This window comes from Pseudophryne corroboree, chromosome 1 (assembly GCF_028390025.1).
Source record: "Pseudophryne corroboree isolate aPseCor3 chromosome 1, aPseCor3.hap2, whole genome shotgun sequence".
NCBI lineage: Eukaryota > Metazoa > Chordata > Amphibia > Anura > Myobatrachidae > Pseudophryne > Pseudophryne corroboree.
This window is the reverse complement of record NC_086444.1, coordinates 218,948,993-218,974,265: the sequence shown is the minus strand read 5'-3', so window position 1 is coordinate 218,974,265 and position 25,273 is coordinate 218,948,993. Positions and strand designations below refer to the sequence as shown.

General features: G+C 45.1%; 2 pseudogenes; both read left to right on the top strand.

Annotated features, from left to right (window-relative positions):
• Window positions 1-24,675: 24,675 nt before the first annotated feature.
• Window positions 24,676-24,793, top strand: LOC134957021 (5S ribosomal RNA; annotated as a pseudogene).
• Window positions 24,794-24,936: 143 nt separating this feature from the next.
• On the top strand, window positions 24,937-25,054 carry LOC134941715 (5S ribosomal RNA; annotated as a pseudogene).
• Window positions 25,055-25,273: the final 219 nt, after the last annotated feature.

Genomic DNA, 25,273 nt, shown 5'->3' with positions numbered 1-25,273 from the left:
CATGAACAGAATGCAAACAGGAATGAACCACTGCTGTGGCTCATAACATCTTGTATATACAGTAACAGGAGCTTACACAAAAATATCTGTTTAGAGACATAAAAGGCCAAACTTTTATTGGTTCCACTCACATAGAAATGGAAAGATCAGCACATATCACCCTCATGGGGTTGCAATCCAAATTGCTGGTAACATCTTCATAAAACTGGAAGCTTAAAGAAATTGAAATATAGTGTTTCTCTGTGCTCAATTCAGTTATGTATGTCATGCTGAGTAGAAACGTTTTGTTTCACTCCTGAAAGTTGTCACTCCAGTCTTTCTACACCCACATCATCATCATATATCTTGAAGCCTCAGTTCAAATTGAGCTAGGTTGACAACAGCATTGCCTTAAAATTTGAGCTGGTTTGACATTTTTGAGCATGTTGTGTATATTTCTGGGCACAGTATCTTCAATAGATGGTAAGTGAAGGAAGTGCAAAGCATAATCAATACATGGGTTGGGGTCGTCCAAGGCTAATGATAATCAGACTATAACATTTATTAGGAATTACTGTAGCACAGCCAGGCCCATAACAACTAGCTGTACTGGCTGTAAAGCCATTAGCAGTCTTTTGGGGTCTATTCAATTCGTGGCACTTTTCGACCGAAATAAGTCGAATTTGCATTTAACCTATTCAATGACAGTGTTATTTTTCCGACTGTCGAAAAAAAATGACACTGTTGAAAAGTATGTGTACCAGCGAATTTGCTACCGATACATGTACCTTGTCGAATTTGTGGGCGTTTTCAACAGGTTTTTGGCCCATTTTCGACAATGCCAATTCGAAAAGTTGGATTGGCATGTCAAATATGGGACCAAAGCCATTGAAAACGCCCACAAATTGACTACTGAATGACGGATCCTCTCCGTTGGAGAGGATCCGACAGGTATTGAATAGACCCCTATATGGTTCTGGGGCTTGAATTTATTTTGTCTTAAAAAGGATGCTATCAATCAATATCACTGAAACACCAAAAATGGTAACATCTCAACTAAAATCATCCTTTTTCCTTCACTTATTGACCCCGTTCAGGTCCTCACTTTACTCTTTCTGTTTACCTGACTCATGCAGGTACTGTAAGGTAAATGAACAATATTTCTGCAAACAAGAAATCTGCAACACTTTACTGTATCTTCTATTTATTGCATTGCTACAGAAGTTTCATCTCTCATATTTTGCAAACATAATCATGTGTTACTGACTTAAATGGGAAATTTTCTAGTTGCTTGGCTCATGTATGCACAACTGCTGCCTCAGTATTGTAGAATAAAGGAAATCTCTGACAAAGATGGATTATTTTATGCTGGGAAAAGCCATGTTATTCAGTTTTTTATAAAGGTGGAACGATTGCATTTATTTTGAATCTTTAGTTTGTGATGGTATGGCAGCTTCCTCATTCGTCTCTACCAGTAAAAGTGAAAGGTTATTTGTTTTGCCGTTTTCAGTCAAATAAAATCTCAAATAAATGGGTGTCAAAAGAGCACACAACACAATATACAAAATGGGTTCACATCTGTATTCCATTTTTTCAGCACCTATAATGCATAGTACCTGTATAGTTCAATTAGACACAATGGGGATAATTCAGACTTGGTCGTAGCAGCAATTTTTGTTAGCAGTTGGGCAAAACCATGGGCCTACAGTAATTCACAGTTGATTGCAGCAGCAAATTTGTTAGCATTTGGGCAAAACCATGGCCCTCATTCCGAGTTGTTCGCTCGCTAGCTGCTTTTAGAAGCATTGCAAATTCTAGGCTGCCGCCCTCTGGGAGTATATCTTAGCTTAGCAGAATTGCGAACGAAAGATTAGCAGAACTGCTAATAAATAATTCTTTGCCATTTATGAGTAGCTCCAGACGCACAGATTGCGATCAGCTCAGTCCGTTTAGTTCCTGGATTGACGTCACAAACACGCCCTGCGTTCGGCCAGCCACTCCCCCGTTTCTCCAGACACTACCACGTTTTTCCCTGACACGCCTGTGTTTTTTAGCACACTCCCGGAAAACGCTCAATTACCACCCAGAAATCGCCCCATTCCTGTCAATCATTCACCGATCAGCAGTGCGACTGAAAAGCCCCGCAGAATCCACAGCAAATCTACTAAGTTTTTAGCTAAATAACTAAGCGCATGCGCCCTGCGTGCCTTGCGCATGCGCATTTTGCAACAAATCGCAGCATAGCGAAAATCGTCAACGAGCGAACAACTCGGAAAGACCCCCCATGTGCACAGCAGGGGGGGCAGATATAACATGTGCAGAGAGAGTTAAATTTGGGTGGGGTGTGTTCAAACTGAAATCTAAATTGCAGTGTAAAAATAAAGCAGCCAGTATTTACCCTGCACAGAAACAAAATAACCCACCCAAATCTAACTCTCTCTGCAAATGTTATATCTGCCACACCTGCAGACCCAGCTGATTTCTGACAGACAGTCTGAGTAAGCTTCAGCTTACGCAGACTGGCCAAGTGCTGAGAACATCGATAGTTGCAATGGTGATTCAATGCTACATCTTCAGATGCAGCACTCAGATTGTAGACGTATGCAGGATGCCTCTTGCTGTATTTGCATTTTATTTCTGCAGTATTGCACAACCGCTTCCCTGTGACTGTGCAATATAATACAAATCAGAATCAGGCACATTGGTGGTCATTCCGAGTTGTTCGCTCGGTAAATTTCTTCGCATCGTAGCGATTTTCTGCTTATTGCGCATGCGCAATGTTCACACTGCGACTGCGCCAAGTAAATTTGCTATGCAGTTAGGTTTTTTACTCACGGCATTACAAGGTTTTTTCTTCGTTCTGGTGATCGTAATGTTATTGACAGGAAGTGGGTGTTTCTGGGCGGAAACTGGCCGTTTTATGGGAGTGTGTGAAAAAACGCTACCGTTTCTGGGAAAAACGTGGGAGTGTCTGAAGAAATGGGGGAGTGTCTGGGCGAACGCTGGGTGTGTTTGTGACGTCAAACCAGGAACGAAACTGACTGAACTGATCGCAGATGCCGAGTAAGTGTGGAGCTACTCAGTAACTGCTAAGAAGTGTCTATTCGCAATTCTGCTAATCTTTCGTTCGCAATTTTACTATGCTAAGATTCACTCATAGTAGGCGGCGGCTTAGCGTGTGCAAAGCTGCTAAAAGCAGCTTGCGAGCGAACAACACAGAATGAGGGCCATTGTTATAAACATAGCCCCCACTGCCAGTGGCGGAACAAGCAAGCGGTGGGCCCAGGTGCAACAAAATGCTTTGGGCCCCCCCCCCCCCATCCCATCCAAGTCCACCCCATGGGCAGTGCGCGCCGTAGGCGCGCGCAAAAATACATAGTGGCGTGGCTTCGTGGAGAAGGGGTGTGTCCACAAAATAATACCAATTCATAAAACGGTGCACAGTAGTCTCCATTCTTCAAATTACGCCGCACAGTAGCACCACTACACCAGGTAGAGACCCTTTTACTCCTTACAGCGAACAGATTCCCCTTTTTACACATAACGGCAGACAGTGTGCACTTTTTACACATAACGGCAGACAGCGTGCCCTCGTTACACATAGCGGCAGACAGCATACACTTTTTACACAATGGCAGACAGCGTGCCCTCGTTACACATAGCGGCAGACAGCGTGCCCTCGTTACACATAGCGGCAGACAGCGTGCACTTTTTACACATTACGGCAGACAGCGTCCCCATTTTACACATTACGGCAGACAGCGTCCCCATTTTACACATTACGGCAGACACCATACACTTTTACACATAACGGCAGATAGCGTGCCCTTTTTACACATTACGGCAGGCAGATTCTACCTTTTTACACATAGCGGCAGGCAGATTCCCCATTTTTATACATAGCGGCAGGCAGATTCCCCATTTTTATACATAGCGGCAGGCAGATTCCCCATTTTTACACATTGCGGCAGGCAGATTCCCCATTTTTACATTGCGGCAGGCAGATTCCCCATTTTTACACATTGCGGCAGGCAGATTCCCCATTTTTACATTGCGGCAGGCAGATTCCCCATTTTTATACATAGCGGCAGGCAGTCCCCCCTTTTTACACATTGCGGCAGGCAGTCCCAACAAATAAAAAAAGAAAGAGACAGAAAGAAAGAAAGAAAGAAAGAAAGAAAGAAAGAAAGAAAGAAAGAAAGAAAGAAAGAAAGAAAGAAAGAAAGAAAGAAAGAAAGAAAGAAGAATTATACTTACCCTCTCTGTTGGCTCAGGCTCCTCGGTGCAGCTTCCCGGGCAGTAGAGAAGAAGGAGGAGGGAGGTGAAGGAGGGAGCCGCAGCAGCGCTGTGTTACTGGTGGAGGCGCTGCTGCTGCTGCCCCTCTGCTTCCCTATAGGCTGTTCTCAGAGACAGCCTATAGTGAAGCAGAGGAGCAGCAGCAGCAGCGCCTCCACCAGTAACAAAGCGCTGCTGCGGCTCTCTCCTTCACTGAGAGACTGTGACCTGTTTGTATATGAGGGAGGGAGGGATGGACCCTCCTCCCTCCTTCGTGTGCGGGTGGCCAGAATCGTTCCTTATGACGGGCGGGTCACGGGAGCGCTGGTGTGCGGCTGCGGCATGACATACAATGAGTCATTGTGACTCATTCATGTAATGCCGGCCGGCGGCTGTGGGCCCTTGAGTGCGGTGGGGCCCCAGTGCAATGCACTGCCTGCCCCGCCAGTAGTTCCGCCCCTGCCCACTGCCTTTAGTATAGAATTTGCTAAGAGGGGTTAAGCTAGTGTTTACCAAACTTGATCCTTAAGGCACCCTGACATTCTTAAACACAGATGAATTATAAAGTACCTCAGTAATTTTCATTTGCACTGATTAACAATATAGGGGCCTATTTATCAAGCATATTTTACATAAAATGATGTGGAAACTGCATATTCCAGTCCATCTCTTGCAGTCTCTGGCCAGTTCAGAGTCTGACACTGTGTGCATGAAAAGACCCAATATTGGACCAAAACATCAACTGATTTATTGCAAGTCTTCTGCGTTTTCCCATTATGTGTATGCAACCACTATAACACACCCATAAGAATGATCATCCCTGTGTAGTAGTAATTGTAGTATTATTATTATTATTATTATTATTATTATTATTATTATTATTATTATTATATTTTATTTATATGGCACCACAAAGGTTTCGCAGCGCCCATTAGAGAGTACATAAACAAATAAGCAAACCAAGAAAAAAGCACTTACAGTTTGAGACAATATAGGACAAGTATAAGGTATATACAGAAAACCAGGGGTTACTGTAGGTGCCATCAAAGGGAGTATTGAGTATAAGGTAGTGTAAGTAAGAGAAGTAAAGGCACATGAGAAGGCCCTGATCTTGTGCACGTACAATCTAAAAGTTGAAGGGCTAACAGACTGGGGTGACACAGAAGGGGTATACCATGAGCATGGACAAGAGGGTTAGGAGGACAGTTGGGTGTGAGTTTAGAGAGAGATGAGGTCAGAGATGTAAGAGGGAGAAGAGTGGGTGAAGTCTTTGGAGATGAGTGTGAGAAGCTTGAATTGGATTCTGAATGGGAAGGGGAGCCAGTGAAGAGCTTGTAAGAGAGGGGAGGTGGAGGTAATATGTTTGGTGGGGGAGATGAAATTGGAAGCAGCATTAAGGATAGAGTGGAATGGACAGAGTCATATGTCAGTGTTGGACATGTTAAGTTTATGGTACAGCAAAGAAGAAATAGCAGAAAGACAGTTGGAGATACGAGTGAGATATGAATGAGAGGAGCGGGGGGAGAGGTCAGGGCAGGAATGGTAGATTTGAGTATCATCAATGTAGAGATGATATTGTAAGTCAAAAGAGCAAATGAGTTCACCTAAAGAGGACGTATAGAGAGAGAAAAGGACAGGACCAAGAACAGAACTTTGAGGGACATCGATAGTTAGTGGAAATGGGGGGGGGGGGTGGAGTCATGAAAGGAGAAGGAATAGTCAGGGATGTAGGAGGGCAGTATCATGCAGACCAAGGAGGGAAGTATTTGCAGGTGGAGAGGGTGGTCCACAGTGTCAAAAGCAGCAGAGAGTTCAAGGAGAATAAGCAGTGATAATGTCAGTATTATCTTAGACCGCAAAGCTATACCCCTTTGTACACTATTACCATTGAGCCGCTATGGCTGCTAGACCACGTGCACGTGCTACGCACTTTGTACGCTATTTGCGTACAGAGTCCTGCACATGGTACGCACTTGGCGTACACACGCTGCGCTGAGTGTACGAAGTACACACAGCGGGCGCACACACAGTTGATAACCTTTAAACCTTGTTAATGATTCAATGTAATGATATGCTTATACACCTTAAACAGATAAATCTACTTTAAAGCCCTGGCAGGAAAGTGAAAACACAACACTGTTTGTAGTTTAAACCACAGGGTTCTAAGGCCACCGTGGATTGATTCCAAAAAGGTAAAACAGTACAGTTTATACACTACAGGCTAACAAGTAAATCTAAACAGAAACAATGGCTACAGAGAATGTACGTATGTGAGAATATTCGCAAGCGCAACCCGAACTCGGTCCTCCGCTCGTCATGCAGATAGCGTTTAGAGTCATCTGACCGGCCAGGCAACAATGGTCCTTATATACACAACATGCATACACAATACAATGGTCACTGTAATCTCATTGTTCATTGGACACAGAGATATGTCTCCACATTACAGCAAAGGTCATATGTGGATTTGAAAAGTTGGGCGATGTCATTCTCAACTGCTCTTGTGGGTGGTATCCTTTGGATTCCCGCCGCATATGTAATTTACAGTAAATACAGTTAATGTTCATAATCTACTTTTGTACATAACTATACGCAGGAGAAAGCGATCTTTCTCTAACTAACACCGGAATGTTACCCTCAAAATACCCTTCAGCTGGATACTAGACATCACCTTCCAACCTTTATCTGACCCTTCCTATCATGCAAAGGCGAATCTCTCTGTCCAGGAACTGTTTAAACTAATAATACTTGCTGTCATGGTCTAGGGGAACTATATCTACAAAATGCACTATATGGGTTAAATATGCTATGTTCTAATAACACGCTACACGCTCACAAACTCCGCCGTAAATACCCATATCATGCGCACGATCGCCGGAGCGATCTTACGCAACTTGCGGATATGTGCACGTACGGCGGACTGAGTGCACGAGCAGCGGGCATGTGCATGGGGTTAGTACAAGACATATGCATTATGATATTTTTCGACTTTGACAGCAGAGAGGTCCTTGGATTTAACAGCATGGAGGACATTGCAGACATTTGTGAGGACAGTTTCAATGAAGTGAACAGTATGGAAGCCAGACTGAAATAGGCCAAGAAGAGATTGAAGAGGGGAGTTGATGCAAGGGTGGGCAGAGGAGCAAGTTAACAGTGGCAAAGAGGTGCAAGGGGTTTAAGGACTGGGAGGAGATGAGGTTGTTGAAGTATAATTGTTTAAAGAGGGAAAGGGCAGCACAGTATGAAGAGCAGATACATTTGTAATGGAGGAAGTCTGCCTGAAAGCGTGATTTCCTCCACTGTCGCTTGGAGGTACAGTATGTGAGCATTTTTTCAGATATATGATGCATTTGGAGTGCCAGGGTTGCGTTGTTGATTTGCGAGGGTGAATAATGGTCGGTGGGGTGACAGAGTCAAGAGTAGAAGTAAGGGATGCTCTGTAAAGGGAAGTAGCGTTTCCAGGGCAGGAGAGAGAATAGGAGTAAGAAGTAAGTCAACCAGGGAGGAAAGGGAAGTGGTATCGATAGCCTCAATGTTATGCTTAGTGATGGTAGCCATAGGAGGTAGAGATGGAGAAGCAGAGAGATATAAGTTAAAAGAGAGCAGATGATGGTCAGAAAGCAGATGCAGGCAGTTGGAGAAATCAGAAATATCACAGTGGTGAGTGCAGACTAAATCAAGTAAGTTCCCTTTCACATGGGATGGAGAGGTAGTCCACTGGGAGAAACCAAGTGATAATGTGAGGTTAAGGTAGAGGTTCCCAAACAAGGTCCTAAAGGCACCCCAACAGTCCAGGTTTTAGGTATATCCATTGCTCAGCACAGATGGTTAAATCAAATTGACTAAGGTGCTACTTAAGGCACCTGTGGCAAAGCATGTATACATTTAAAACCAGGACCGTTGGGGTGCTTTGAGGACTGTGTTTGGGAACCTCTGGTTTAAGGAGGTAAATGACAGCTTATCAACTTCTCTGTTACTGCCCAGGATCACCTAATACATTTTCAAGACATTTCTGAACCAGTGCATGATCCATGCATCAAAATCACAACTCGCGGACTTGGGACGCATGCACAGTATGACTTAGATGCACATGCAGTTAAAAAAAATTGCATCCACCATCAGCAGTGCATCCTACTGAGAATCAGCACCTAGGGCTTTTTATATATATATATATATATAGAGAGAGAGAGAGAGAGAGAGAGAGAGAGAGAGTATTCGGAATCCAGCACTCGCAACTTGTGTCCACTGATGTGCTGGGGTGCTTCTTTAGAGCGATCACTATGTGTGGTAACCCGATAATCATAGAAGATAATTTACTATGTATAGTAAAAGAAAGGCACTCTCCAGACTTTGAGGTCAAACGTGTTTTTTGAAGTTTATTAGCATGCACATAGAAGTTGCCAACGTTTCGGTCCCATTATGAAACCTTTGTCAAGGCTTTGTGATTTGTATTATACAACTACAATACAAGAATAACAAAACAAAGTGTTATATATTGCACATAATAGCCACCCAGGCCCCGACCTGGTTGATTTATAGACAGATAACAAGATAGTTATCAAAAGATGCTAAAATTATTGTCTGCTGAAGCATGGTATATAACCAATTCTGACAATAACCAATTACCACATCTAACAACAATTACCAAAAGTCTGATTTTTTTTTAATATACTATTCATCATAGATTTTTTTTTGTGGTATAGTGTGTGTTAAAATGGGGTTTGTGAAATAACATAACAATCAGCTCCTAACTGTCAGGTCATACACCGCCGCTCCAGTTGGACTATGGTCCACTTTGTGCGGACCCTCACCCGCAGTATCCTGCGGAACTCTACGTAGTTCTGCAGTTCGGAATGTATGGCCCCGTGCGGGCTCCGTGACGGTCCATTACAGCGGTTAGCACCTGCAGCTCCCTCCTCGAGAATGCTGCTGCTCGCATGGTGACAATGGCGTTTTCCTTACATGGGCATACATTTGTAGTGTATGCTGCATGTTAAATGGGCCAAATATGCACACATTACACATTTAAATCAGTCATCTTATAAAGTAAACACATTCTATTTTTAAATATATATATATATATATATAGAGAGAGAGAGAGAGAGAGAGAGAGAGAGAGAGACAGAGTGAGACAGAGAGAGAGAGAGGGGGTGGGGGTTGTGCAAACTCACCACATTTGGACACAGAAATCAGCTACACAAATGCAGAATGAAGAATTAGTGTGGTCAGATGGTACCGTTGTTTGTAAGCATGAAATAAGGCAAACAAAAACAAACATTACAAATGTCTTGTTGAAATAAATGTCAATACAAAACTTAACCCTAATACAAATCATATCAACATAACAATTTTTACCAGCACAAGCGAAATAAAATAGTACTTTACATTATATGTAGACAACACGCAACAAAACTGATGTTTAATGGCCAATTACAGATGACTCTTGTTCACAGTCAGTTATGGATCTACTCAAAACACATACACAGCACACTTTTATAAAAAACCATGTGACCCAAATGTTGTGCACACTACATTAGGAATTTGTACAGCTCTAAGCTACATTCACATATGTCCAACCTCACAACATTTTACACAATATTAGCATAATGATTAAGCATTGATTATTAACACATTAGTTAATAGCATAAGCATACCTGAAATATTGGTGAACTATTCTTGCCCTAAGGGCATGGCCACGCTGCGCCTCCGTGCCTGACCTGAATGTCCGCCCAACTCTGGCTCCTCATCCTCTCTGGGCAATTCCTCTGTTCGAGGAAGCTCCAGTCGACTCCTCACAGCAGTATTGTGCAGGTTCGCACACAGGACCACAATTTTACTTACCATTTCTGGCGAATACATGAGATCACCACCAGTGCGGTGGAGCACACAGAAGTGTCCTTTGAGGACCCCAATGGTGCACTCCACCAGCTGCCTAGTGGCAGTAAGTGCGGAATTAAATTTGGACTGTGGCCCTGTCCTGGCTGTGCTGTAAGGAGTCATGAGCCAGGGGGGGCAAGGATATCCACAATCTCCTGTAAGAAAAAAATAACATCATAAGTGTATAGATTTATCAACATCACCAAAAACGAGTTTTATGGTAAGAACTGACCTTTGTTAAAACTCTTTCTGCGAGGTACACTGGGCTCCACAAGGAAAGACATAGGGGTGTAGAGTAGGATCTTGATCCGAGGCACCAACAGGCTCAAAAGCTTTGACTGTTCCCAGAATGCATAGCGCCGCCTCCTCTATAACCCCACCTCCCTGCACAGGAGCTCAGTTTTTAGTTAACCAGCCCAATGCAGTAGCAGGAAAAGAGACGACAACGGTTAGTAGCCACATACACCACACCCTTACGACAGGAGAAGTGTCAGCGGCTAATGCCATACCAACCCAAAGAAGCTAAGTGCGTCAGGGTGGGCACCTTGTGGAGCCCAGTGTACCTCGCAGAAAGAGCTTTAACAAAGGTAAGTTCTTACCATAAAACTCGTTTTCTGCTGCGGTGTACACTGGGCTCCACAAGGAAAGACATAGGGTATGTCCTAAAGCAGTTCCTTATGGGAGGGGATGCACTGTAGCATGCACAAGAACCCGGCGTCCAAAGGAAGCATCCAGGGAAGCGGCAGTATCGAAGACATAGAACCTTATGAACGTGTTCACAGAGGACCACGTAGCTGCCTTGCACAATTGTTCAAGGGTCGCACTACGGCGGGCCGCCCAAGAAGGTCCAACAGACCGAGTAGAATGGGCCATAATGTGAGCAGGAGCTGATAGACCAGCCCTCACATAATTATGTGCAATCACCATTCTAATCCATCTGGCCAAAGTTTGCATGTGAGCAAGCCAGCCTCATTTGTTAAATCCAAACAGCACAAAGAGAGAATCAGATTTCCTAATAGAAGCAGTTCTCTACACATAGATACGGAGAGCCCGTACCACATCCAAAGACCGCTCTTTGGGAGACAGATCAGGAGAAACAAGTGCCGGAACCACAATCTCCTGGTTAAGGTGGAACGAAGAAACCACCTTAGGTAAATATCCGGGACGAGTCCTAAGAACCGCCCGGGCACGGTGAAATATCAGATATGGGGAACTACAAGACAAGGAGCCACAGGTGGAACATAGGGAGGTTGGATACGCAACACGCCCTGAGTAAAGGTATGCAAATCAGGTAAGGTCGCAATCTTTCTCTGAAACCACACCGACAAGGCAGATATTTGAACCTTGAGGGAGGCCAGACGCAGGCCTAAGTCCAGGCCCTGCTGAAGAAAGGTCAACAGCTTGGCTATACTAAACTTGGAAGCGCCATAATGGTTAGATGTGCACCAAACAAAGTAAGAATACCAGACCCTATAGTAAATCCGAGCAGAAGCCGGTTTCCGGGCCCGCAACATAGTTTGAATGACCGCCTCAGAAAAGCCTTTAGCCCTCAAGACGGAAGCTTCAAGAGCCACGCCGTCAAAGACAGCCGGGCTAGGTCCTGGTAGACACAGGGGCCCTGAACGAGGAGGTCTGGGCATTGCGGAAGTAGAATTGGATGCTCTGACGATAGGCCCTGCAGGTCTGAGAACCAGTGCCGTCTGGGCCACGCTGGAGCTATGAGAAGCAGAATTCCTCTTTCTTGCTTGAACTTCCGAATTACCCTGGGCAGGATTGACACCGGAGGGAACACGTACAGCAGCCGAAACCTCCACGGTACCAGCAGCGCATCCCCGAATGCTGCTTGAGGATCCCTTGTCCTTGCTCCGAAGACCGGAATCTTGTGATTGTGTCAAGACGCCATCAGATCTATGTCTGGAAGGCCCCACGTTTCCACTAGGAGTTGAAACACTTCTGGATGGAGGCCCCACTCTCCGGCATGTACGTCCTGACGACTGAGAAAGTCTGCTTCCCGATTCAGGTCTCCCGGAATGAATATTGCCGATATGGCCGATAGATGGCGTTCCGCCCAATGTAGAATCCGTGAGACTTCCTTCATTGCCAAACGGCTTCGAGTGCTGCCTTGATGATTTATGTAAGCCACTGTGGTGGCATTGTCCGACTGTACCTGAACAGGACGGTTCTGAATTAAATGCTGGGCCAGGTTCAACGCATTGAAGACCGCCCGCAATTCCAGAATGTTGATCGAGAGGAGAGATTCCTCCTTGGTCCACCGACCCTGAAGGGAGTGTTGCTCCATCACCGCTCCCCAACCTCTGAGACTGGCATCTGTCGTCAACAGGACCCAGTCGGATATCCAAAAGGGACGGCCCCTGCACAATCGTTGGTCCTGGAGCCACCAGTGCAGCGACAGACGGTCCTCCGGAGTCAATGAGATCATATGAGACCTGATCCGGTGAGGCAGACCATCCCACTTGGCTAGAATCAGCCTCTGGAGGGGGCGAGAATAAAATTGAGCATACTCCACCATGTCGAATGCTGATACCATGAGGCCCAGCACCTGCATCGCCGAATGTATCAACACTTGCGGACGAGAAAGGAAGCAACGAATCCTGTCCTGAAGCTCCAGGACTTTCTCCTGAGATAAGAACAAACGCTGGTTGTGAGTGTCCAATAGCGCTCCCAGATGCACCATGCTCTGAGCAGGGACCAGGGAGGATTTCTTCCAGTTGATGAGCCACCCGTGGGCTTGTAGAAACTGGACAGTCATATCCAGATGACGTAGGAGAATTTCTGGGGAATTTGCCAGGATTAACAAGTCGTCCAGATATGGCAGTATCCTGACCCCTTGACGACGGAGTACCACCGTCATCACCGCCATAACTTTGGTGAAGACTCGCGGAGCCATAGTTAAACCAAAAGGTAACGCACAAAACTGGTAATGGAGGTTGCCAATCGCAAACCTCAGGTATTGCTGATGTGACACTGCTATAGGAATATGCAGGTAAGCATCCTGTATGTCCAGGGAGACCACGTAGTCCCCAGGTTCCAAGGCCAGAACTATAGAGCGAAGGGTTTCCATACGGAACTTAGAAACTTTCACAAACCTGTTCAATGCCTTGAGGTTGAGAATGGGCCGGGAGGACCCATTCGGTTTCGGGACCAGAAACAGCGGAGAATAGTACCCCTGGCCCCACTGAGCAAGAGGCACCTGTACTACGACTCCTGTATCCAGAAGGGTCTGTACCACCGAATGTAGAGTGTTTGCCTTTGTCTGGTCCAACGGGATGTCTGTCCGGCAAAATCGATGAGGGGGTCGGTTTTTGAAGGCTATGGCGTAACCTCGAGTGATGACTTCCCGTATCCAGGCATCTGAAGTGGTCATCAACCATTCCTGGGTATACCCTAGAAGCCGGCCCCCCACCCTTGGATCCCCCAGGGGGATGCCCGCCCTGTCATGCGGCAGGCTTATCGGTCTTGGAAGCTGGCTGATGGGCAGCACAGGCTCTTTTGGGCTTCGGCTCACCAGTGGAAGTGCGGGCCTGCTTGTTGTACGCCTGACCTTTTGCTTTACCTGAAGGACGAAAGGGGCGAAAGGAAGTACCTTTAGCCTTCAAGACAGAAGGAGCAGTACTTGGCAGACAGGCAGTTTTGGCAGTAGCCAAATCAGCCACTATCTTATTTAAGTCCTCCCCAAACAGAATAGCTCCCTTGAAAGGGAGTACCTCCAGGGTTTTTCTAGAGTCCAGATCCACAGACCAGGGTCTCAGCCACAATATCCGGCGAAACAGTACTGACGTAGTAGAGGCTTTGGCTGCTAGGATACCGGCATCAGAAGCTGCATCTTTAATATAGTGAGAAGCTGTGCAATATATGACAAGCATTGTCTAGCATGGTCAGAAGAGATTTCAGCTTCTAACTCCAAGTCCCATGCTTCAATAGCCTCTGCAGCCCATGTTGCTGCAATAGTGGGCCTTTGTGCAGCACCCGTGAGGGTGTAAATCGCTTTCAGACAACCCTCCACACGTTTATCCGTAGGCTTTTTTAGAGACGTGACGGTAGTGACAGGTAGAGCTGAGGAAACCACCATCTTAGCCACATGTGAGTATACTGGAGGAGGCGTTTCCCAATTTTTAGACAGCTCTGGCGCGAGGGGATAGCGAGCCAGCATCTTCTTTTGAGGCACACACTTCTTTCCCGGGTTCCTGACGTATGTCCACTAGGTGGTCAGAGTGAGGTAAAACTTGTTCAACCACCTTCTGACGCTTGAACCTATCTGGTTTCTTAGGAGGGGCGGATGGCTCGGGATCATCCGTAATCTGTAAAATTAACTTAATAGCCTCCAAAAGATCAGGAACATCCACATGTGAACTACCCTCCCCATCAGCAGTATCTGTGTCAGAATCCGTGGGGTCAGTGTAAGTGCCATCTTCATCAGACGAGGTGTCAGTGACAGCAGTGGATTGTGAGGAGATAAGAGCTCGCTTAGAGGACCCCTTGGTCTTAGGCGAGCGCGGGCCAGACTTTTTAGTAGTCAAGGACTGGTTCAGCTTCCTCAATTGAGCAGATAAATTGTCCGCCCAAGGCGGGTTAGCTGCGGGAACCACATACGGTTGCACCGGCATAGGAGGTCCCATAGGGGGTGTTAGTTTAGTAACTAGCGTATGTAGAAGCATAGAGAAAGTAGCCCTCGGTGGATCATTATGTACCCCCGTTGCCACAGTCCCACTGGGGGGCAAGGAGCCCCCAGGACCAGAGCCCACAGCTGCTATAGTCTCCTCATAGGGGCCTGTGGCTTCAGCAACACTGGCAGTGTGTTCAGCCCCAGAACCGTTACCTTCAGAAGCAGACATGATATAACTTGCAGTATCAGGTAACATAGTACAATTGGCAGCAGCACAATACCTCTTACCCAAACCCCTACGCAGTGTAGTCAGCACAAGCAGAGATACAGTAGAGATATGGGGACTAAAATCACAGAGAAATATACGTATTAGAGTATATCTTGTGAAAATCCTATATAATTATAAAACCTGACGCACCAAGCCCCCTCAGGTTATAGAATATAGGGATAGCAAGTTGAGTGAGAGACACAAAATGGAAACCACTCAGCAAGTTAATGCACACACATATAGTCACATGTAAACAATGCAGAGGTTATTACTAACAATAATACTGCACTGGACCAGCTTATATAGCTATGTAGTCAATAGATATAACACTGCACAGTAAGAACTGGATGTATATCACAGGGTACTTGTACCAGAGAACCCTGAATAAATGCACTCTTTCTTAACTAACACTGTCTAATTGACATGTAGAATATTTAAGTGTCATGTAAAGTCACAGCACTGACAACCAGGTGGCTTTACACAGGAGGATTTGCCCAAGCAGTCCCAGGAACAGTGTAGCTGAGAGAAATGGCGCCCAAACACTGACAGGGAGTGAGGGAGAGACAGATATGCAGCTCCAGGGCTGGAACATTTGCTGTAAATGGTGCCCTGGGGCTGGGGGAGGGGCTCCAGGTCTAAGCCGTATCCCCCTGCTGGCAAAACCACCGGGTACTGTGGGCTACTAGTAAAGCAGTTTTAAGGGAAAACCTGACCTGCACCCATGCCCTGGTGACCTAGTGGGATCGCCTGTACTGCCACAGTGTCCACCGCCAGCATGCGCGGCCCGCCTCCCACTGACCATGCCGGATCGCGATAAAGTACGGGTCCCGCTCACGGGACCCACTCACCACCTCCCGAAGCGTGGCCACGTGATCCCGGAGAGCCCCCGTCGTGTGCGCCTGACTTTAGAAGAAAACCGGAGCCTCCTGCTGTAGTTACCCGGCAACCAGGGCTCGGGAGTGTACAGCGCCGCTGGGGAGAGATGGAGCTGCAGCAGTGAATGTCACTAGACATGTACACACTGCTGCAGCCCTTGAAGTCTTCACTTTTCTTCTCAAAAAGCTCTTCTTAGGACTGCCCAGAGCAGCCCCTCTGTTGTGTGCCTGCTATCTGCGGCACCAACTACAAAACTGAGCTCCTGTGCAGGGAGGCGGGGTTATAGAGGAGGCGGTGCTATGCATTCTGGGAACAGTCAAAGCTTTTGAGTCTGTTGGTGCCTTGGATCAAGATCCTACTCTACACCCCTATGTCTTTCCTTGTGGAGCCCAGTGTACCCCGCAGCAGAAAAAAACAACTCACCGAATAGCCACATGTCTTGGACTTCCATCATTCTTAATCTTTGCCATATCCCTGATTACCGAATGACATGGGCATCATGGCTACTCCCGGGGTACTTTGCATTCAGGGACAGGATCTGGAGGAATGGGCCACAAACAATCATCACATTCAGAGAGTGGAACAGTTTCCTGTTCCTATAGATTTCCTCATTATGTTTTGGAGCCACAAGTGGAACATGTGTGCCATCCACAACCCCAATAATGTGTGGGAAGCGACTACCCCCTTCCTGGAATTGCCGCTTCACCACAGCCAGGGCCCCAGCATCCAATGGCATTGCTATGAACTACTTTGCTCGCTTAATAAATGCATCTAGTACACGTGGCAGGACCTTAGAAAACTGGCCCTGCGACATTCCTGCCAGCACGCCAACTACGTGCTGGTAGGAACCCATGGCACAGAAATGTAACACAGCAAGGAATTGTGTCAATGCTGGTATTGATGTAGGATACCGAATTGATTGATCTAGATCACTCTCTATTATGGAGAGAGTTTCTAGGATGATATGAGGGGGCAGCCTGTAGCGCTGCACAGCCTCATCATCTGGCATACCAAAAAGGGTGACACGGGCTCGGAAAATACTAGGCCTGGTACGCCTCCGTTGCCTTTGAGGATGAGGGTCAGGTTGGGGTTGGGCGGCTTCGGAGGCAAGATATGTGGCAAACGGCATCTTTAAAATGAACAACAAAAACATCAAGACAACATCCAATGTGTTCACAACATTAAAACATTCACATATCTGGCTCCTACACAAAGTAAACTTACTTCCGGCATGTACTCCATATCTATATGTCGGACACCAGGAGGCAAGAAAATGTAAACATTAGGCTGATAGAGGAAACAACATATGCCACAAATACACCACACACCCCAAACACTGAAAATATACACATTGCAGGATTATACTTACCTTAAACCTAAAATGAATACACAAAGATACATACATGCATATCTTAAAGAAGACATAAAAGTACAAATACATACACCCCAAAGCGCAGCAAGCAACATGTACATACTTACCAGCAATTAGTAATAAAAACTCAAAAGAACCAGACAAAAAGCCTCACTCGGCAGAAGATTAATGCAACAGAAAAATGCACCCTACAGAAGAGTAAACAGAATAAAAGAATACTGTAAATTCACACACACTAAACTACACTCCTCCACCCAAAGGACAGCAAGCAACATGTACATACTTACCAGTAATTAGAAAAATACTGTGGAGAACATTAGAATAAAAGAACACAATTTGAAATTGAATGAATGACAACCACACCACAACAGCTTCTGTGAAGAAAAATGCCCTTGCTATCTTTTTAAAAAATGTTAACCAATATAATAAAGCTACAGACATAAAAAAAAAACGCAGGGCGTACGCACTACAATAATTTACTGCATCCAAAACGGATAATACTGTCGGCAGAATTAACTTTTAACAACATAACAACTCTTACATCTCATGCCTTCGCAAATGTAATACTTGTCTCTCCACTATACTCCACGGCAATAAACTACAACACTGAACTCCTGCATACACCTAACTGGGCGCTGCGGAACCCTTGTGGCGCCATATAAATAAAGGATAATAATAATAATAATACACCCACAAACACAGGCCGCATGGAGGCCGTTTAAATAGCCAGTCATCAAAGTACACCTAAACATTGTGTGTGCATCACCTGTGCAATTTCCCGCACAAACATACAAGCGCAGGTATAAAAACCCTACACACATTCAGACGCACATGCCATCACCAATATGGCTACTATCAGTGAAATCGATGCTGAGGTGGCAGAGCTGCATGAGCAGATTCGGATCAGCAATGCCTCCATCCAACACCTGCCAGTGCAGAGGATGAAAGGGCAGGACCCAGTACTCCAGCACCCCTATCTACTGAGCCACAAATAGAAGAGGCTCTGCCAGAAGAAGATGAAAATCAAACTGATGGAGATTCTGGCCTCAATACTCAAACCCAACAAAGCCAGATCCAAAGTGAAGAGGAAGGTGGTGACAATTTGCAGGAACATGCATCACAGGCACCTAGCAAAAACAGAAGGCGGCAGCCCCCATTTACGAAGAGGGAGTTGCCAATTTTGGTCCCACAAGCCATGCAGAAAATACATTATGGGAGTAAAAATATGGGTGAGACATTACTGACCTCATAAATGAAGTTGACCCAATTGTCTGTACCCCAGCGGAAGTCCGAAGATGGTAAGTACATACTGACACACAATTGCATACACTATTTTTATACCATCCAATAAAAATGTGATGTTGCCTATAGCAACCTAAACCATGACATGTGTACAAAAAGTCAGCAAAACCTTTATTTTTATTTTTTTGTAGTTGGGCCGACTTCAAGTCCTGCCTGAAGCAGAAAAGGTCTGCGGAGTAGAATGCTTCAAGGGCAACAGGGCGAGAAGGAAGAACACCAAGACAAAGATGGCGGTCACCCCAACAAAAACGATACCCCTCCAGGAAACGGAAGTAACTAACGAAGGCCTTACCAAGCTAAGGATAATTAATTTATCTACACATGTTCTTACACAAGATCAAATCAGTGTCCTTGAGAAAGGCCTCTCGTTTTCGCCTACTAATCATTTCGACCGTTTTAAGTGGGAAATAAATCTCCGCTTATTTGGCCGCAAACTCTTACTCAAGAAGCACTTTACTAGAAAAGATAAAGATATACTTCCGCCCAATTTTGATACATGTGATTTGTCACAGCAGGAACAAGATGCCCTGGCTATTCTAGAGGAATTATCGGACGAACAACCCTCCACTTCCACCCGCCCTATTTGCAAGAAAAAGTCAACTTTTTATCCCCAAGATAATCAATGTCCTGAGATAAAAGTATTTCTTGATCTGGTATCACGAGACTTTGACACACTTTACCGGCGTCAGAAATCATTCAAACACATTGGGAACTTATCAAGAAAACAGAAAGAAGCCTTAAAGGAAATACAAAAATGGGACGATGTACAGATAAAAATGTCAGATAAAGGAGGAAATATTGTGATATGGCCGACCTCATCATACCTTTAAGAAGCCAATAAACAGTTAAAAGACACTTCCTGCTATCAGTCGACTTTATTTGATCCAACTCAGAATTTTTCAACTTTATATTCCCGGATCATCGACAAACATCTTCAGCAAGGCACTATCACTAAAACAGAATGGGATTACCTGAATACCCCGCATCCAAGAACTCCGACACTTTATCTATTACCAAAGGTACACAAAAATGTGGACAATCCACCTGGACGCCCCATCATATCGGGCAATGGGGGTCTTTTGGAAAAAACCAGCTGCTTCCTTGACGTCCACTTGCGACAACATGTCCTCAGCCTTCCCTCATATGTAAAAGACACAATGGATGTCTTGAAGAAAATTCAAGGTATACGACTGGAGGACTCCCACATAATGGTGGGATTAGACGTCGAATATTTGTATACATCCATCAAGCATGACTTGGGCATCAAAGCAGTGAAATATTTCTTGTCCATGAGTGGCATTGGTGACTTTCAAGAGTTCCTTTTGGAGTTACTCCAATTTGTGTTAAATCACAATTACTTCCTCTTTAATAATCGCTTCTATATACAGACTAGAGGCACAGCTATGGGGGCGGCATGTGCCCCCACATATGCGAACCTCTTTTTAGGCTGGTGGGAACGGGAATTGGTATTCAGTGACGACCAAGAGGAATACACCGATCATATTTTGATTTGGATACGTTACATCGACGATATTTTTATGATCTGGGATGGTACCCAAGACAAACTGGACCAGTATATCCTCTCCCTCAATGTCAATCAGATCAATATGAAATTTACACATACCAGTAGTAAATCCAGTATCTCATTCCTTGATCTCAGGATATACCGAGATGAGACCAACACATTAGCCACAGAAATCTTCAGAAAAGATACCTCAACTAACAGCTTGCTTCATTCTACCAGTAGCCATTTTCCACCAACTATCAAAAACATTCCCAAGGGTGAATTCCTCAGACTAAAAAGGAATTGCACAGAAGATTCCATTTTCCAAACAAAAAGCATCGAATTGGCAGCAAGACTGAAAGAGAGAGGATACAGCAATAGACTTATAAAAAGAGCCAAATCTGAAGTACAGAAAGTGGAAAGGGACTCCCTGATTTTTCCGGCTGCAAAAACCAAGGAAGACAAGAATACCCTACGCTTCATTGGGGATTTCTGCAGGAATTGGAAAGATGCCAGAAAGATCTTACAAACCCATTGGCACATCCTAAAAATGGATGAGGACATTTCGGACCACATTGGCCAGAACATTAACATGAGCTGGAGAAGGGCACCAAACCTAAAAGACAACTTAGTAAGAAGTTTCTTTGCACACCCTTCTAAGCCAAGACCCCTCAAAGGAAGCTATCCGTGCGGTAACTGTAAGTTGTGCCCACATGTCACCAACCTAATGACAGTTACGGATAAATTCAATCAACAGATCACAGTGAAAGATTTCTTCAACTGTAGGACAGAGAATGTGATTTATTGCATTTCATGCACCTGTAACCTAAGATACGTGGGCATGACATCTCGTATGCTCAAAGTAAGGGCACTTGAACATATTAGCACAGTGAGGAATGCCAAATCAGATTCAGCTCATTTTAAAAAACTCACTTCAGTAGCTAGACATTTTTTACGATTTCATGATAGCCGAATAGAAGATTTGAAATTTTCAGGCCTAGAACACATAAAAATGGGATTGAGAGGAGGAGACTACAGCATGGCACTCCAGAAAAAGGAATCCGAATGGATCTTTAAATTGGACACTCTCATGCCCAAAGGCTTAAATGAATATATCAACTACAGCATTTTTTTACCCACTTGAACCTCCATTTTTTATATATATATATATATATATATATATATATTTTTTTTTTTCTTCCCCGCCACCTTTACTTACCTCCCCCATCAACCCCCCCTTTTTTACCTCCCTTCAACCCCTCAAAACTTACACCCCCCCCCCTCCCCCGCTTTTTCTCCCCTCCCCCTTTGGTTCCTCTTCTCTCTCTCCCCCGTGTCTCCTTTTTCTAGTTTTCTTTTTCCTCCCCCCCCCCCTCTTTTTCCTCTTCTTTCTCTTCTTCTCTCTCTCCCTTTTTTCCTAATCACATTGCACCATGATACTATGCCTCACACCTTCTGCATACACATGACACGATCAAAAACAATCAGACATTATCCCCCACTACACCACATTCACCTACTTTTCTCACCATTTCCTTACCCCATTTCACATTGGTCACACACTCTTACCATCAATGCACACTATTTTCCACCCTTTCATCCACACATCACTTATTTCCTCCTCCCCCCCTTGTCCTTCCTCTCCACCTTCATCCCTTCCTCACACCCACCATCCTCCTTTATCCCTTTTCTCCCACCAACAAGCTAGACCTACATTATTCCTGTCATCACTTCGTTTCACACAATTCTCTTTTTATCCCCCCCCCCCTTTTCTCCCTCCCTTTCCCTCCTTCCTTCTCTTTTCTTCTTTTTTTCTCTCCTTTTTCCTCGCTCTCCTTACAACCCTCTCATTTATATTTATATTTATATCTTATTCACGGATATCAATAATTATTATCACCATTATTATTATCATTAATATTTATTTCTATTTTTCTTCATTTTATTTATTATTTATTTTTCATTCAATTTAACCTTTCATTTCATTTATCTCCTTTCATTATCCTATTTCACTCCACGCCCTTATCACTATCCCTCTGGTCATACTGGTTTCCTCCTTTTTTCTCTTTTTTTTTTCTCTTTCCCTTTCCCTTTTTTCCCCCTTTTTTCCCTCTTTCAATATGGCTCCTGCAATCATTTCCAGTCTCTCCCCTTTCCCTCTTTCAAGATGGCTCCTGCAATCAATCCTATCCCGGTTCCAATAGGTCCTGTCACCAGTCCGTCAATCTATTCATCAGCGTTATAGGTCATCTACGCTCCCAGCACCTCAGCGCTGCAACAGAGCCAGAGTCACGGTGGCCGGGACAAGTGTCCCGGGCCGCCGGGCTTCGGTACAGGGGGGTGCGCCGCTGCGTGCGGCGAGGCCACAAAGTTAGTGCCACACTGGGGGGACAGGGAGAGCCAGCTCCCTGGACCCCAGTGGCAGGCAGGCAGGCAGGCTGGAGGGTGGGGGAAGCCATCCCCATACCTCCAGCACTGAGAGAGCCCTAGCAGCCAGGCTGAAGGGCTAGGGGAGCCAGCACTGGGCAAAGGGTTTAACAAACCAGACATTGTGTAAAAAATGTATAACATGTACAGTGTGATCTAAATGTAATGTATTTAAAGGTAAATTGCACTTACTTGGTTGTGTGTCCCAGGAGGGGGGAATCCATGGCTGTGCAGGCTGATGGATTCTCCCAGACCTTTTCCCCAAAAAACGGAATGCTTTCCCATCCAGCCTCACACTTCCAAGGGGCACAGGGAGAGAGAGAAGCAGCTCAGCTATGAAACAAGCTGAGTGGTTTCTTGGAGCTCCATGGAGATCACCCTTAGTGGCCTAGAAACCTGGACCTGGGAGCCAGGCTGCCCAGCTCTGGAGCCCAAATCCAGGCTGCAGGCAGTGAGCTGGGTCCCGGGCAGGTTTCTGGAAGTCAGATTTAGGAGGGAAAACTTCCCCCCAGCCAGACTGAACGGCACCGGGGCGTATCCTGATCCTCCAAGATGGGAGAGTCAAAGGAGACCGACCACTCCCCACTGTCCATAGGGAACAATGTTAGCTGTGCATGTGACCAAGGCATGCACAGCTCATGGGTAAACATTGATTGGTTGTGCACCACAGGGCGGGCTTACCCCCTGTGGTAAGGGGTCTTGGAGAGGGATAAAAGGAGGGCAGTTGGCCCATAGGATTGTGTATTGTAACATCTTATTCTGCTGAAAACATCTGATTGTATGCTGTTGCCCCTAGCAATAGGGAGGAGCCTTTTTAAAGGTTATTGAGCAAATAAACATCATTGCCTCAAGAAGACTGCTTCATCTTGTGACCAACAGGGTTAGGCCAAACCTAGCCCCGTCCTCCGGCTGTCCAGGGAAGCACCTAACGTCTCCAAGCTCCGCCTTCCGCCAGCTACCGGTAGAGGCCTAGCAAGTGGCTAGTGGGGATTCGTCAACACCACACAGGTGTGGTAAGGCAGTGCGTCGGCACATACAGAGCAGAACCGTGGTTCCAAACGCCACAGCAGGTTAGGAGTTTGGTGGTGGCAGCAAAAACCCGCCCACAACACAGTGGGTGGAGTCAGTAACAGGCGGTTACTGACGGTAAGCGGGAATGCCCTATGTGGTCAGGCCTCGTGTGACTTGACCTTCCATTCTGTGCGCAGACAACGGGACTCGAAAGCGGCAAGTGCTTTCGTACGGTACCGTCCTGTCACACCCTTCTCTCAGTAATTTGTGATTTCCTGCAGTAAGAAACCCTACCTGCAGGATCAACATGCACAGTATCATCCCATAGGACCACAAAGTACTTATACTGTACCATTTTCCCGCTCATGCCCAAATGATTATGTACTAGGTTAAGGTATTTTACTTTGATATCGATATTTGATCAATCAGCATACCTCATCAGTGTGGTGTGTTTATGGTAAAATCTGATTCCAATGTTTATCTGACACCAACACTAGATTAACCAGCACATCAGTGTGGTGTATTTGTGTTAATTTTTGACTTCAATATCATTGCTTTAAGTCTATCTTTATTTATGTATATATACAATTTTTTTGTCTCTCTTAAGAGGATGTTATAAGATCATGTACATCTTATGTGAGCCAGCCTTGAGCTCAAAACCAACACATGACTATTTATTTATTTATTTTTATTTTTGTTTCCTTTTAAGGAATTAGAAACGGAGCATTGTTCTGTTATTTAACCTTTGTGAGCCAGCCTTGAGCTCTAAATTCAACAGTCAATTGACTCAGCTCTACATGTACAGTACACAAGTTTTTCATTATTTTCATGTAAGCACTTACTTGCAATACTCCACATTCATTGTTAGTAGATTATAGTGCTTCACAGAAATACTTGCATATCTTTTCAGAACCCTGTTCTGTTCATTTCCTATCAGAAGACACACATCCTGTGTATATATATATATTTTTATATTTTTAAATTTTTTTCATTTTTTTCAATTTTCTTCAATTTCTTCCTATGTGTCTTTTCTTCTCTATCTCCAAACTGTACATTTACACTCCTATCTGGAAATACCATTTCAGACCATTTTTTCATTATATGTGAAGTACAGAAAGCAGAGTGTGGTTTTCCCATTCAATTACACTTCCTTCACATTGGCCCACGGCCATACTACCCTGAATACGCCCGATCTTGTCCGATCTCGGAAGCTAAGCAGGTATGGCCTGGTTAGTACTAGGAAGGGGAACCTCCTGAGAATACCAGGTGCAGTGGGCCTTTTTCAAGGAAAATACTTTTTTTCTACACTCTCACTTCTGGAAAAACCTTTTGGACTAATTATTTTTCTGATTTATGTATAGTACAGATAGTAGCAGTGGCCTCTCTTCCCATTTCTTTTTCCTCCTTCCATCCTAACAACGGCCCACGGCCATACTACCCTGAATACGCCCGATCTTGTCCGATCTCGGAAGCTAAGCAGGCATGGCCTGGTCAGTATCGGGAAGGGAAACCTCCTGAGAATACCAGGTGCAGTGGGCCCCTTTTTTCCTAAAGGAAACCTTCAACATATCCAATTATTGTTCCTCTCACCTCTTTGGCACTCCAATCTTGAGATTAACATTGCAACCACGTTACGAGTCATACCTACATTCTGGGCATGCTCAGTGATTTTTCTGGATGCCTTTAATACCAATTGGACCACATGGCATCCACTTTTTCTCATATATATATAGAGAGATATATAATACACCATTTTCT